Source organism: Papio anubis, chromosome 4, assembly GCF_008728515.1.
Source record: "Papio anubis isolate 15944 chromosome 4, Panubis1.0, whole genome shotgun sequence".
In the NCBI taxonomy this organism is placed as follows: domain Eukaryota; kingdom Metazoa; phylum Chordata; class Mammalia; order Primates; family Cercopithecidae; genus Papio; species Papio anubis.
In genome coordinates, this window is record NC_044979.1 from 29,547,750 (window position 1) to 29,563,857 (window position 16,108).

Sequence of the window (16,108 nt, forward strand, 5' to 3'; positions counted from 1 at the left end):
AGAAAATTTTGTCTACTGAAACAAAAGCGCATTTTAACTGTAGTAATAAGTAAAGCATTTTAACATCCATTTGAAATTGGTAAGGCATAGAATTTGTGTAGTTAGCTAAAAAACTACTTTCAAGAATATGTATTTGTGAAACTGCTATCCTTATTCCTCCCCACCACCCCAACTAATTAATCTGAGAGTAATTTAGTATAGTTCTAATGACCTGGTGACAGTAGACTTGGTATAGAGGTATAATTTGAATAGGCTTTAGCCTGTGCTGTGAGTTAGCATCTTTTCTCTTTCTCTAATATTTGTATAAAACAGTCATTTTCTGAGTCTGTATTCATTGCTCTAAACTTTTTCCACCAAAATTCTTGGAGATGTACAGCCATGGTTATGTTTTATGTGATGGGTAAATATCACTGATAACTTCAAAGTGTTCTAAAAGACAGAGTATTTGGAGGCACATCTTAAAGGAATCTTAGTAGCCTGTCCTGTACATTTAGTAGTTTCATTTGTCCACCACTGGTAACCAAAATTAGTAGAAGTTGTAGAGAGCTATTGAAGGAAAGACCATCTCTTCATAGGGCCAATTACTTAAGCTATTCAGTTATAAGTTTGTAATTTAAGTTGTAAGTAGGAGATAACTTTTACAGAGACAATCTTTGGGTTAGATGTTACCTCAAAAGTGTTATAGTTCAGTCTGGAAACTGAAAAGGCATGCTTCAGCATGGGTATTTGCAGCTTTTTGATGAAAAGCATCAAAAGCATAAAGCAGATGAAGTAAACCATGCTTTGATAGACCAAGTTGGCATTGTCATGTTTGGTTTATCACATGTCCATAGGAATTTTCTTCTTAGATATGATATCAGAAATGTCATGGGTTGATATGGTTTGGCTATGTCCCCACCCACATCTCACCTTGAGCTGTAATAATACCCCCCCACTTGTGTCAGGGTGGGGCCAGATGGAAGTAATTGAATCATGATGGGGGGTTCCCCCATCTGTTCTTGTGGTAGTGAATAAGTCCCACAAGTTCTGATGGATTTATAAATGGGAGTTCCCCTCCACAAGCTCTCTCTTGCCTGCTGCCATGTAGGACATCGCTTTGCTCTTCGTTCCTCTTCCGCCATGAATGTGAGGCCTCCCCAGCCGTGTGAAACTGAGTCAGTTAAACCCCTTTCCTTTATAAATTACCTAGGCTTGGGTATGTATTTATTAGCAGCGTGAGAACCGATTAATACGTGGGTCGTGGAATGTCAGCTTCAAACTTCTTTCCTAGTACTTTTCCCTTTTGGAATTTATTGATTCTTTAGCCTAGTTATAAAATGTAGGGTTTTTGGCTTTTCTCTCGTCGTTACTGATTTATCTTGAAAGTTTAGGCATTTTTTTATGTGTGCTTATGCTCACACCTTCCAGTCAAAACATGGTTTTGAAAGGAAAGCCTTCTAGAAAGTAGATAATGTTCCTATACAACTTCAGTAGATGAGTTCAGTCTAGGAATACTCTATGCCTCGCACTGGTAGAAACTAGGAGTATGTAAATAATGAAAACCAAAGATCTTTCTCCCAGAGAGTTTACCAGTGTAGCTGTGTCATCCAGTGTAGCAGCCACCAGTCCAGTGTGAGTATTTAAACTTAAGTAAAAGTTAAAATCAGTTTCTTTTCTTTTTTTTTTTTTGAGACAGAGTCTTGCTCTATTGCCCGGACTGGAGTGCAGTGGCGCGATCTCGGCTCACTACAGCCTTCGCCTGCTGGGTTCAAGCAATTCTGCCTCAGGCTCCCAAGTAGCTGGGATTACAGGCGCATGCCACCATGCCCGGTTAATTTTTTGTACTGTTAGTAGAGATGGGGTTTCACTGTGTTGGCCAGGGTGGTCTCGATCTCCTAATCTCGTGATCCACCCACCTCAGCCTCCCAAAGTGCTGGGATTACAGGCATGAGCCACTGCACCCAGCCTAAAATCAGTTTTTTATTTGCACGTACCCAAATTCCAAGTGCCGTACAGTGCAAATATAGAACATTTCATGTCTTTGAAGTATTGGAGTCTATGTTTGTGATTTTGTGACAGTATTTCTGTTGCCATGGTAATCTGTTATGTGGTGGCATTTCTCCATATTTTTGATTAGTTTCTCATCTTGTCAGGCCTTGGCCCAAAGTTGATTGTTTGATTTAGGATGTAAAATTATCAGTGTACTGCTGTATTTTCTAATTACAATAGTTTTTCCAGCTTTTCAGATATTTCTTCAGCATTCTTTTATAGTGATTGCACTGATGTTTATAGAGGAAATGGAAAGTAGGTTTTATAGATTTTTTTTTTTGTGGTAAAACATTCAAAACATAAATTTACCATTTTAACTTTTTTTGTTTTGTTTTTTGAGACAGGGTCTCGTTCTGTTGCCCAGGCTGGAGTGCAGTGGTGTGATCATAGCTCACTACAGCCTTAAACTCCCAGGCTCAAGCTATCATGCCACCTCAGCCTCCCACGTAGCTGGGATTACAGGCATAAGCTACCGTGCCCAGGCATTTTAACCATTTTTAAGTGTGCAGTTCAGTGGTATTACATACATTCACATTGTTGTGCAACCATCACCATCATCCATCTTCGAAACTTTTTCATCTTGTAAAACTAAATCTATGCCCACTAAACACAATAGGTGCCCATTTGCCCCTCCCCCTAGTCCCTGGCAACCACCATTCTATTTTCTGTCTCTATGAATGTGACTGTTCTTGGTACCTCATGTAAGTGGAATCATACAGTATGTAGCCTTTTTGTGATGGGCTATTCTCACTTAGCATAATATCTTCAGGGTTCATTTGTGTGCTTAGCACGTGTCAGAAGTTCCTTCCTTTTTAAGGCTGAATAATATTCCGTTGTATGTATATATGCCACATTTGGCTTATCCATTCATCCATCAATGGACACTTGCTTGCACCTTTGTGAATAATGCTACTATGAACATGGGTGTACACATACTTGTGGGAGTACCTGCTTTCAGTTCTTTTGAATATACGGTATACCCAGAAGTGGAATTGCTGGATCATGTGGTAATTCTGTATTTATTTACTTACTTATTCGGGGAACTGTCATACTGTTTCCCAGATTTTTAAGCTCTGTTGAACTTAAAAACAAATTTATTTCATAGGAAGTTGAGATTACTCAGACTACCTGTCCTGTATTTCCCTCGCTTGTACCATGGTGCTGAAATATTATCAGAGAGTATTTTTCCAGCTGTGCAGGTGAAGCCTCTAAGATAAACCTTATTTCTCTTTATTGGAAGTTAACAGTATTGCTACAGGGGATAGTTTTGTAGTGTTTGGTATGTACATACTCTTAAAAGTACTAATTTAATTTTCCTCTTCTGGTAGAGTCTCCAAAATGAAATTAGAAAACAAGTATTTTTCCTTTTGTTGGGTTTTCTGTTGACAGAGTTTGCATAACGGTTTTTACTTATTTTTTTCTCAAGCCCACAGCACAATTCTTTTTTCTATTTTGTATTCATTGCTTCCTAGTTGTATTTTCTGTCTCAGTCATAGTGTAATGTTTTAACAGTTATCTTCAAAGCAAGAGAATATATTTGGAACTAGACATGAAAACATAGATTTTTGAGCAAGACTCCATCTCAAAAACAAAAAAATTAAAAAAGGCCAGGCGTGGTGGCTCATGCCTGTAATACCAGCACTTTGGGAGGCCAAGGCAGGCAGATCACTTGAGGTCAGGAGTTCAAGAAAATATACATGCTTTTATATAAATAAGCATTCAGAGATTTAAAAACCACTTTAATATATTATTACAATACTTTAAGTTAGACATCTTACATTTATATTAAGTTTGAAAAATTTGAGTCTTAAGCACTGTTAACATATGCTTTGTATGTACGATAGAATTCTCATCTGGTTTATATGAGTTATTATAAAACTGAACAGGTAGGCAGAAACAGAGACCAGTGTTGAAAGAAGATAAATTTTCTGTAGTTTGGCTTTCAGGAAGCCCTTGCATGGGCTAACCATTTGTTTCAAATGAAATGGTTTCAAGCTTGGCATTTTCTATTTTTAAAGCAAGACTGCCTAGTATAAATAAGGCCCACAGGGAAAAGATTATCAAGTAATGCTTGCCTTGGTCATTCCCAACTGAAGTTAGCTTTATGGATCTAAATTTATTTATCTTTTTCAGGGCCATTCTTGAGATTAATACCCACATTCATAGGTAATTGAGGATTATTATTTTGGGTAGGGATTCTTGTCATGAAAAAATTGGGGCAAGATATCTTAGTATCATCTTATGTGTGACCAACAACTACATAGTTCAGCCAAAATTCCTTTGTCAAAGGTCATTATGATATAGGATCATTTGAAAGTGCTTGTCTCAGAACTTCTGGGATTTCGGGAGAATCTGGGAACACCACACTGTGCAGTGCTGTCATTGGCCTCGTTGATTCCGTTCTTTTATTTTGATTAAATTTCAATTTATTTTAGAGATAGGGTTTCACTCTGTCACCCAGTCTGGAGTGCAGGGGCAGGATCACAGTTCACTGTAACTAGGGCTTCAGTGATCTTCCCACCTCAGTCCCCTACCCCCACTCCCAGAAGCTGGGCCCAAAGGTGCGCACCATCACATCCTGCTAATTTTTTTTTTTTTTTTTCCTTTAAAGACTGGGTCTTGCTATGTTACCCAGGTTGGTGTAGAATTTCTGGTCTCAGGTGATTCTCCCAAAGTGCTTAGATGACAGGTGTGAGCCACTGCACCTGGCCCTTCCTTTTAAGTAATTGTTTTTAGCTACGAATATCTTTCCTCCTGAGGAAAATACTTTTTTTCCTTTTGATTATATATTTAGCTCTTATGGAGATGGCTGTGAAAATGTAAGCTGACTGAACTTACCTCTGTAAGGGTACTTTTTTGCTTCTAGAAAATGTGTTTATGTATATACCCAAGTGTATTTTGTGAATCTGGGAGCTTGCTAGGGGATTTATGATTACTTTACTTTTACAACTTTTTTTTGGAGGATGGGAGTTGCTTTATCACTGCTTTGGTGAAGATATTAGTTAAGTTTGATTTCATCTTGGTTTCTGTGTTGCAGGCCATCTTGCAAAAGAAGTTATATTGAAAAATATTTTTAGATAGTGATGGTTATCTTATGTGCCCCTCAGTTTATTTTTTTCTTAATTGGTATCCTTTCAAACCAGTTTTCTTCCCACTGTCCGAGAAAATTATCAGGAAGTAATTTGTTGTAACAAATCTAGCAATTTATCTCGTTTTGTAAAATTCTCATAAAGGATTATGTAAAAGAACTTAAGGTAGTTGATGACTTAAAAAATTACTTTTTCTGTTTCAGGTAAATTAGACTTGTTCTTTCTTTACCTGTCTCATGAAAATGATTTTTTCTTGATTTGGGAAATTCTGACTTTTCTAGCGCTATACCACATGGTTGCAGGGCATATATCTAAAATATTGTTTTGTTTGACTGATTTATGGTTTTCTTTTTGAGTCCTTTTTACTCTGTGTTCTGATGTAGTCTTCCTTCCCAGAACTTTCCCCAATATACTATAAATCTTTGAAAATCTTCATTTAATAAATAGTATCGTTCACTCATTGAAATGCTTAAAAAATGCAGCAACCTGACACTTATGTTACTTCTCAAGTCTTATTGAATTATCTGTATTTCCAGAGCTTTATTTTCTATTTGCCAGAGCTCTTTGGTACTCAGTGAAGTATTTTAGGTAATTCTGCTTAATTTGAGGAGTTTTTGTGTGGAATTAACTAGCAGCTGTAATCTGCTTCTAATTCTTGGCAGCTAATGAGTCCTTAGGCGTCTGTCTGGGTGTGTGCTTGCATTGTTGACGGCCTGCTCAGTGATTTTGGTTGATTCGGCAGTTTTAGAAATGTTAGTTTAGAAGTGAGTCTTGGAGCAACAGTGCACCATTAAAGAAAAAAGGGAGCAAGTACTTTAGGATCTGCTGTGAAGTATAATGAAGGGCTTAGAGCATGTTAGTGAAAGGATTGCTGGGCCACAGCCTGCCTCATATTCATCACATAGTCATGGAAATATCTTTTGAAAAGACTGATATAAAGGCCTGTTCTGCTACTGCTTTGTGAAATGGAAGATTGGAATTAGATGCTTAAATAGAAAATGTTCTCTTGTTGCAGCCTCTTTGAAATGTGCTGCTAGTGGGAGCTGCAGCTTCCTCCTGCTGACTCTGAGCCCCAGGCTTCAGTTGAGATGGTCCTTTCAGAAATGTGGAGCTTAGTCCAAGCCTGGATTTCAGTGGGTAGCACCTGGCATCTGTGGCTAGAAAGTCCTATGAAGTGTAAGTGCTTTCTTCTCTCCTTATAAAGAATCCCTTTTCCTTCATTGATTCTCTTCCTTCCCTTCCTTTTTTCTGCTGTTTAGCAGAGGGGAAGAACAATGAGCAATGTACTGTAGTGTGTAGGGTATCAGGATTTGGTTGAATTTTCTTTATGACTCAGTGGCCAAAACGAGGTTTCATTTTGTTTTTCTTTTTTGAGACAGCATCTCACTCTGTCACCTAGGCTCGGGGGCAGTGGTGTGATCATAGCTCGCTGCTGCCTCCAGCTACTGGGCTCAACCAATCCTCCTGCCTCAGCCTCCTGAGTAGCTTGGGCTACAAATACTCCATGCCTAGCTGATTTTTAAATTTTTTTTGTAGAGACAGGATCTTGCTGGTTTCTAACACCTGGCCTTAAGCAAGCCTCCCGCCTAGGCCTCCGAAAGCTCTGGGATTACAGGTGTGAGCCACCATGCCTGGCTGGATGTCAACAATTGTTAAACTCTCCTGGAATTCAAAATAAAGTGATAATTATGACCCTTAACATTTAGTATGGGCAGTGTCATCATGGGTGATTTTTGATTGGCAATGTACTTAGTAGCCTTGATACCCAAGTTTGCCAAGTGATTCTTTAGGAGTCACTCTCATATTTAGTTATTATTCTGAAAAAAACCAATACAGTATTTGAAAGGAGAAGTACATTTGACCAGAGGGTAAGACAGTATCAAAGTAAATAAGGGTGCTTGAATTTAGAAGATAGTGCTTTCCTTTTGCTTCTACTTGATACATTTGCACAAGAGTAAGTCAGTGATTTTCTAACTTCCCATAGCATTGTCCTGGGAAATTCATATAGCTGCCATCCATAGTTTAGTTTTAAAAAACCCCAAACTAGAAAATAACATAATGAGCATTAAAAGGTGCAATTTTCAGGCCGGGCGCGGTGGCTCAAGCCTGTAATCCCAGCACTTTGGGAGGCCGAGACGGGCGGATCACGAGGTCAGGAGATCGAGACCATCCTGGCTAACACAGTGAAACCCCGTCTCTACTAAAAAATACAAAAAACTAGCCGGGCGAAGTGGCGGGCGCCTGTAGTCCCAGCTACTCGGGAGGCTGAGGCAGGAGAATGGCGTAAACCCGGGAGGCGGAGCTTGCAGTGAGCTGAGATCCAGCCACTGTACTCCAGCCTGGGCGACAGAGCAAGACCTCCGTCTAAAAAAAAAAAAATTGTTCTTTTTTCAACTTGCAGAAAAATAATTTTTTTTTTTTTAGACGGAGTCTCACTTTGTCGCTCAGGCTGGAGTGCAGTGGCGCAAACTCGGCTCACTGTAAACTCTGCCTCCTGGGTTCACACCATTCTCCTGTCTCAGCTTCCCAAGTAGCTGGGACTACAGGTGCCTGCCACACGCCTGGCTAATTTTTTGTATTTTTAGTAAAGATGGGGTTTCGCCATGTTAGCCAGGATGGTCTCGATCTCCTGACCTTGTGATCCGCCCGCCTCGGCCTCCCAAAGTTCTGGGATTACAGGCGTGAGCCACTGTGCCCGGCCACAGAAAAATAATTTTTTTAAGGAGAGGTAATTTTCTTACATAAAGTGTATCATCTTAAGTGTATAACTCAATGTTTTTTTCTTATATGTACATTTTAAGTAATCACAAATAACTTCAAGGCATAGCACATTCTATTGCTCTAGCAGATACCTGAATGCCTCTTCCCAGTAAATCATTCCCCTCCCATAACCACTGTTCTGACTTACATCACCACAGATTTGTTTTGCCTGTTTTTTAAAAAATAGCTTTAGTGAAATATAATTCACACAACTACATTTCGCTCATTTAAAGTATACTGTTTAATGATTTTTAATATAGAGATTTCTTTATCAAGTTTTGGATATTTTCTTTTTTTAAATTTTTTTGAGATGGAGTCTCGCTCTGTTGCCTAGGCTGAAGTGCAGTGGTATGACCTTGGCTCACTGCAACCTCTGCCTCCCAGGTTCAAGCAGTTCTCCTGCCTCAGCCTCCCGAGTAGCTGGGATTACAGGTGTGTACCACCATGCCTGGCTAATTTTTGTATTTTTAGTGGAGATGGGGTTTCGCCATCTTGGGCAGGCTGGTCTTGAACTCCTGACCTCAAGTGATGCACCTGCCTTGGCCTCCCAAAGTGCTGGGATTACAGGCGAGAGCCACCGTGCCCAGCTAGACATTTTCATCATACCAAAAAGAGACTTGTACCCCTTGGCCTGCCACCTCCTACCTCATTCCTAGGCAACTACTAATCTACTTTCTGTCTCTAGAGATTTGCCTATTCTGGATATTTCATATAAATGGAATCATATAGTTCATGATCCTTTGTGACTAGTCTTCTTTCAGTTAGTATGACGTTTTCAAGGTTCATCCATGTTATAGTACATATTATTCATTCCTTTTTATGGCTGAGCAGTATTCCATTCAACATATATACCACATCTTACCCATTCATTGGGCAGTGGACATTGGGACTCTTTCCACTTTTTGGCTATCGTTTGTGAATAGTGCTATAAGGCATTCATATACAAGTGCTGTTGAAATTTTTGGATTATATGATAACTCTATTTTTTTTTTTTTTTTAAGACAGAATCTTGCTCTGTCACCCAGGATGGAGTGCAGGGGTATGATTTCTGCTCACTGCAACCTCTGCCTCTCCAGCTCAAGCAATCCTCCCGCCTTAGCCTCCTGAGTAGCTGGGACTACAGGTGCACACCACCGTGCCCAGCTAATTTTTGTATTTTTTCTAGAGATGGGGTTTCACCATGTTGCCCAGGCTGGTTTCAAACTCTTGGGCTCAACTGATCCTGATCCTCCCGTCTTGGCCTCCCAAAGTGCTGGGATTATAGGTATGAGCCACTGTGCCTGGCTGATAACACTCTATTTTTAACCTTTCAAGGAATGGCATCCTGTTTTCAAAATGGCTGTACCTACCGTTTTACACTCCTACCAGCAGGGTATAAAGGTTCCTGTTTTTCCACATATTCACTAACACTTCATGTTGTCTTTTGGATTATAGCCGTCCTGGTGGGTATGAAGTGATAGCTCATTGTGGTTTTGATTTGCACTAATGGCTAATCATGTTGAGCATCTTTTCATATGCTTTTTGACCATTCATGTATCTTTGGAGAAATGTCTATTCAAGTTCTTTGTCCATTTTTAAAAAAACTTTTAGGTTCAGGGATACACATGCAGGTTTGTTGTATAGGTAAACCTGTGTCATAGGGGTTTATTGTACAGATTATTTTGTCATCCAGGTGTTAAGCCCAGGACCCATTAATTATTTTTTCTGATCCTTTCCCTCCTCTCAACCTCTTACCTTCAGTTAGTCCCAGTGTGTGTTGTTCCTCTTTGTGTTCATGTATTCTCATCATTTAACTCCCACTTATAAATAAGAACATGCGGTATTTGGTTTTCTGATCCTGTGTTAGTTTGCTAAGGATAATGGCCTTCAGCTCCATCCATGTTCCTGTAGAGGACATTATTTCATTCTTTTTATGGCTGCATAGTATTCCATGGTGCATATCTACCACATTTTCTTTATCCAGTCCACCGTTGTTAGACATTTAAGTTGATTCCATGTCTTTGCTATTGTGAATAGTGCTGCAGTGAACATTTGCATGCATGGAACAATTTATATTCCTTTGGGTATACACCCAGTAGTGGGATTGCTGGGTCAAATGGTAGTTCTGTTTTTAGCTCTTCAAGGAATTACCACATTGCTTTCCACAATGGTTTAACGAATTTACACTCCCACCAACAGTGTGTAAGCATTTCTTTCTCTCTGCAACCTCACCAGCATCTGTTATTTTTTGCTTTGTCCATTTTTAAATTGGGTTCTTTGTGTTGAATGCTTCCATTTTAGAAATACGGTTTCATTGACTTTGGAATTCTTTCCTTTTTTTCTTCCCATTTTTTAAATCTACCTCTCCATGTCTTCCGGCATCCTCATTCTTGACAAGAAGTCTGCTCTAGCTTTTTACTTTTGTTCCTCTGTATTTAATGTGTCCTTTTTCTCTGCTTGCCTTCAGTATTTCTCTTTATCTCTGGTTTTCAGGAGTTTGAGTATGATATATTTAGAATTTGTTCGCTTATTTGCGGGAGGAGGGAACAGTAACGTTCTCTGTTGCCCTCGTCTACCCTAGTGTTTAGCATTTCCGTTGTCTGCCATTCTCACTGGTAGGGCGGCCTCAATGATCCTAGTTTTTCTTGTGGCATTTATTCTTTGCCTTGCATCTGGCAGGTATTGTGCAAAATAGTTTTTTTTCCCTTCTTTCAGTGGTAGGAGACCTCTCGTGGTGTTGGTAGTATTATTATAGGCTCAAGACTGTTTTATGCCTATCCCCTAGGGGTAGATGTTTTTCTTTTACGCTTAGTGCAACTGCAGTGAGTCTTAACCTGTGCTTTGAGGGGTGACATGCTTTGCTGCCCCTTCCCCATAGCCTAAGGCTTTTGTTCAGAGAAGAAGGGTTCAGTCAGAGATTTTTGTGCTTTTCCGCAACAGAGGCTGTTCCCCTCCTCCAGGACTGCACCACCAAAGGAGGTGGTCTTCTGCCCTACCCCCAATCTTTCTCTTGAGTATCTGGTCTGCGGAGGTGATCCTGCTGGGTGACTGAGTTCCCCTTGTGTCTGAGTCCCGGGGGTTCTGTATGCTCATGCTAGCCCACATGCAGCCTTTCTCAATTTGTTAGAAGTGTTAGCTGAATTTTTATGAGTTGGTTGCCAGGTGCCGTTAGTTTCTTCCTCTGTCCTGTCGTAGATGAGCCAGTGCTTGCCTTCGTTTTCCTTGTTAGAGGTCTGTCCTTAGATTTCAACTTGGTTGCCCTAAGACCTCAGCTTTCTGATGCATTTAAGCAAGGTTATTTTATAGTTTATATGCTTTTGTGTATTGTTAACTTGTGGAAAGCAGTATTGTTTCTGTCATTATATATCTTAGGTGGATGTGGAACTCTTCTGAGGCATTTTTATTCTTCATATATTTTAAATCCCACAAGATATTATTGCTTTATATAATCAGTGTTAATTGGATTTACGCATATATTTAACAGCTTTTTCATTATTCTTCATTTGTTCCTGATTTCCGTTTTCTTTTTTCCTACTAGGATTTCAGTTGTATGTGTCTTAGCCTTTTTCACTGTGTCCCACTTGTCGCTTGCATTCTTCTCATTGTTTACCTTCTATCCTTTTTTTGACTTTGTGCTTCAGTCTTTCTGTTTTTTATTGACCTGTTATCAAGCATAGTAATCTATAATTCTTCAGTTGTCTAATTTGCTGTTTGGCCCTTTCTAATGGTTCTTAATTTCAGGCTCTTTCTAATGGTTCTTTTTTTTTTTTTTTTCTTTTTAAAATTTATTTATTATTATTATACTTTAAGTTGTAGGGTACATGTGCATAACGTGCAGGTTTGTTACATATGTATACTTGTGCCATGTTGGTCTGCTGCACCCATCAACTCGTCATTTACATCAGGTATAACTCCCAATGCAATCCCTCCCCCGCCCCCCGCCCCATGATAGGCCCGGGTGTGTGATGTTCCCCTTCCTGAGTCCAAGTGATCTCATTGTTCAGTTCCCACCTATGAGTGAGAACATGCGGTGTTTGGTTTTCTGTTCTTGTGATAGTTTGCTAAGAATGATGGTTTCCAGCTGCATCCATGTCCCTACAAAGGACGCAAACTCATCCTTTTTTATGGCTGCATAGTATTCCATGGTGTATATGTGCCACATTTTCTTAATCCAATCTGTCACTGATGGACATTTGGGTTGATTCCAAGTCTTTGCTATTGTGAATAGTGCTGCAATAAACATACGTGTGCATGTGTCTTTATAGCAGCATAATTTATAATCCTTTGGGTATATCCCCAGTAGGATCTAGATCTAATGGTTCTTAATTTCAGTTACCGTATTTTTTACTTCTAGAATTTCCTTTTAATTCTTTTTAATATATTCCATTTATTAATGGAAATTCTCCAGTTTTGTCTTCTAAGTCTTTGCATATATTAATCAGCTATTCATTTTTTCCAACTGTTTCTTTTAACCTTTTAGAAGTAAACCTTATAATGCCCTACTCCTTAAACATTTCCACTTGTATCTTGTAAGAACAAGGATATTTTTCTAAAGTAAACTAAAACTGTTGTCACTCTCAAGAAGTTTAACATTGATATGATGGTATTATCAGTCTGTATTCAAATTTTCCTAATTGCTCTAGTTACAGATTTCTAACTTTCTAAAATTTTATTTTCCCTAATCTAGGATCCTTCAAGGGTAATGCTTTTCTTTTGGTTATTGTGTCTCTTTAATTACCTGGGTATTTTTTTTTCTTTTATGATAATGATATTAAAACACAAATCCAAGACAGGTGTGGTGGTGCACACTTGTAGCCCCAGCTACACAGGAGGCTGAGGTGGAAGGGTTGCTTGAGCCCAGGAAGCCAGACTGAGCAACTGTGTCAAGACCCTGTCCCTTTAAAACATACACACACGGCTGGGTGCAATGGCTCACGCCTGTAATCCCAGCGCTTTGGGAGGCTGAGGCGGGCAGATCATGAGGTCAGGAGTTCAAGACCAGCCTGGCCAATATGGTGAAACCCCCGTCTCTCTTAAAAATACAAAATTAGCCGGGTGTGGTGGCAGACGCCTGGAGTCCCAGCTACTCGGGGGGCTGAGGCAGGAGAATCGCTTGAACCTGGGAGGCAGTGGTTGCAGTGAGCCGAGATCACACCACTGCATTCCAGCATAGGTGACAGAGTGAGATTCCATCTCAAAAAAAAAAAAAAGAGAAGAAAAAACACACACACCCCACACAAATCCAGAGTGGGCCATTTTGTCTTAGTTTTTAGTATGCCTCGCTATTTAGATTTGTCTGGTTCTTTTCTTATGATTGCATTTAGGTCAAACCTTTTTTGGAAGAATACTGCATAGACGATAATTTGTCGTTTTACTGAATCACATCAGGAGTCACATAAAAGCTATTGGTGATGTTTTATTACTTTGGTTAAGACATCAGTTATTTTAGTCTTTGATAGTTCATTATCTAGATAATGGTTACTTTCTATTGTCTGTTTCTTTCTAGTTGTTGTCACTTGGTTTTGTTTTCTCCCCCGCGGACGTGGTCTCGCTCTGTCACCTAGGCTAGAGTGCAGTGGTGTGATCACAGCTCACTGCAGCCTTGACCTCCTGGGCTCAAATAAATGGAACTTCCACCACAGCCTCCGAAGTAGCTGATATTACAAGCACGTACCACCACATCTGGTTAATTTATTTTTTTCTTGCTTTTTTGTGTGGAGATGAGGTCTCACTTTGTTGCCCAGGTTGGTCTTAAGCTCCTGGCTTCAAGTGATCCTTACACCTCGGCTTCCCAAAGCGCTAGGATTATAGGTGTGAGCCAGTGTTCCTGGCCTGGCTTTGCTTTTGTTTGACAGATGCTTGATATGTTGTTTAAGAAAAGTTGAAGAGATAAATGATGTTTTCTTCCTGAAATGATTTTCTTTTGCATCTGGCAGGTCTTTATGACAGGAACAGATCTCTTTGAAATTCAAAAAGGAATTGAGCAGATTCTAAACTGTGTTTCAACCTTTTTTTTGTTTTGTTTTCCTAGACAGGGTCTTGCTCTGTCGTCCAGGCTGGATTGCAGTGGTGTGATCATGGCTCACCGCAACCTCTGCATCCTGGGCTCAAGCGATACTCCCACCTCAGCATTCCTGCCCACACCCCCCAGTAGCTGGGACTACAGACACGCCATCATGCCAAGCTAATTTCACCTTGTTGCCCAGACTGGTCCTGAACTCCTAGGGCTCAAGCAGTCTTCCTGCCTCAGTTTCCCAAAGTGTTGGGATTACAGGCATGAGCCCCTGGGCCTGGCCTACTTTCTGTTTCTATGAGTCTTGCTACTTTAGATATCTTATGTAAGTTAGAATCATTCAGTATTTATCTTTTAGTGATAAATGTATTTTCACTTAGTGTAATGTCCTTGAGGTTCATCCATGTTGTAGTGTGTGTCAGAATTTCCTTCTTTTGAAGGCTTAGTAACATTCCACTGCATATATATACATTTGTTTATCCATTTATCTATAGATGGGCATTTAGGTTGCTTCTGTCTCTTGGTTATTGTGAATAATGCTGCATTTGGCTGCAGTTGGACATGGGTGTGCAAATATCTTATCTATTGGAGATCTTTTTTTTTTTTTTTGAGTTTAGCTCTGTTGCCCAGGCTGGAGTGCAGTGGCATGATCATGGTTCACTACAATCTCCGCCTCCTGAGTTCAAGTGATTCTCATGCCTCAGCCTCCCAAGTAGCTGGGATTAACAGTCGTGTGCCACCACGTCTGGCTAATTTTTGTATTTTTGGTAGAGATGGGGTTTTGCCATGTTGGCCAGGCTGGTCTTGAACTCCTGGCCTCAAGTGATCACCCGTCTCCCAAAGTGCTGGGATTACAGGTGTGAGCCACTGTGCCTGGCCCTGTTTGAGATTTTATATTCAGTTCTTTTAGATATATAGATAGAACTGGGATTTTTGGAACATATGGTAGTTCTATTTTTAATTTTTTGGGAGCCTCCATCCCCATTCCCACCAGTGATGCAAAGGTTCCAATTTTTCCACATCCTTGTTAACACTTATTATTTTCTGAGGTTTTTTGCTTTGTTTTTTTGGATAGTGGTCATTCTATTGGGTGTGAGGTAATATTTCGTTGTGGCTTTGATTTGCCTTTCCCTATGGTTGGTGATGTTGATCATCTTTTCATATGCCTGTTAACCATTTGTGTATCTTCTTGGGAGAAATATTTATTCCAGAAATGCCATCCAAGAAATCATTGTCAATTGCAATGATTATGAAACTTTTCCCCTAGGCTTTCTTCTAAGAGTTTTATAGTTTCAGGTCTTACGTTTAGGTCTTTAGTCCTTTTTGAGTTAACTTTTATATGTGATGTAAGGGACTAACTTTGTTCTTTTTCATGTGAATATTCAGTTTTCCTAGCACCATTGTGTAGTCTTGGCACCCTTGTCAAAGATCATTTGAATCCTTTACAGGAGAGTTTATTTCTGGGTCTATTCCATTATATTGGTCTGTGTGTCTGTCTTTATGCTAGTATCATACTGTTTTGATTACTATGGCTTTGTAATAAGTGTTGAAATTAGAAGTATGAGACCTCCAATATTATTCTTTTTTAAGATTTTTTTGGCTCTTTGGGGTCTCTTGAGATTCCATATGAAGGAAACAATTCCATTTTCTGCAGAAAACGTCACTGAGATTTTGGTGAAGGTTACATTGAATCTGTAGATTGCATTGGGTAGTACTGAAATCTTAACAATATTAAGTCTTCCAGTCCATGAACATGAGATGTCTTTCATTTATTGGTGTCATCTTTAATTTCTTTCAGCAATGTTTTGTAATTTTCAGTATACAAGTCTTTTGTCTCCTTGGTTAAGCTTATTCCTGAGTATTTTATTCTTTTTTATTCTGTTGTAAATGGAATTGTTTCTTTTCAGATTTTTCATTGTTAGTATGTAGAAGCAACTAATTTTAATCTGTTAATTTTGTGATCTGCAACTTTGCCAAATTCATTTATTAAGTCTAACAGTCTTCTTATGGAATCTTTTGGGTTTTCTACATGTAAGATCATGTAGAATGCTCTTACATTATATGTGACCAGAGATTATTTTATTTCTTCCTTTCAATTTAGATGCCTTTTGTTTTTCTTGCCTAATTGCTCTGGCTAGAACTTCGAACACTATGTTGAATAGAAGTGGCAACAGTAGACATCCTAGTCTTGTTCCTGTTAGAAAAGCTTTTTGTCTTCACTGTTGTATGATGTTAGCTG

At 39.4% G+C, this 16,108-nt stretch overlaps 1 protein-coding gene across 4 annotated transcripts in view; it reads left to right on the forward strand.

The window, feature by feature from the left end:
- Positions 1-16,108, forward strand: part of TNPO3 (transportin 3) — a 102,989-nt gene that overhangs the window by 7,583 nt on the left and 79,298 nt on the right. Inside the window, exon 2 of one of the 4 annotated variants that reach the window (XM_017957148.2) lies at positions 6,133-6,293. The exons of the other annotated variants lie outside the window; for them this stretch is intronic. The gene's annotated coding sequence lies outside the window, so the exon portion shown is untranslated. The remainder of the gene's footprint in view (positions 1-6,132; positions 6,294-16,108) is intronic. 4 annotated transcript variants of the gene reach the window in all.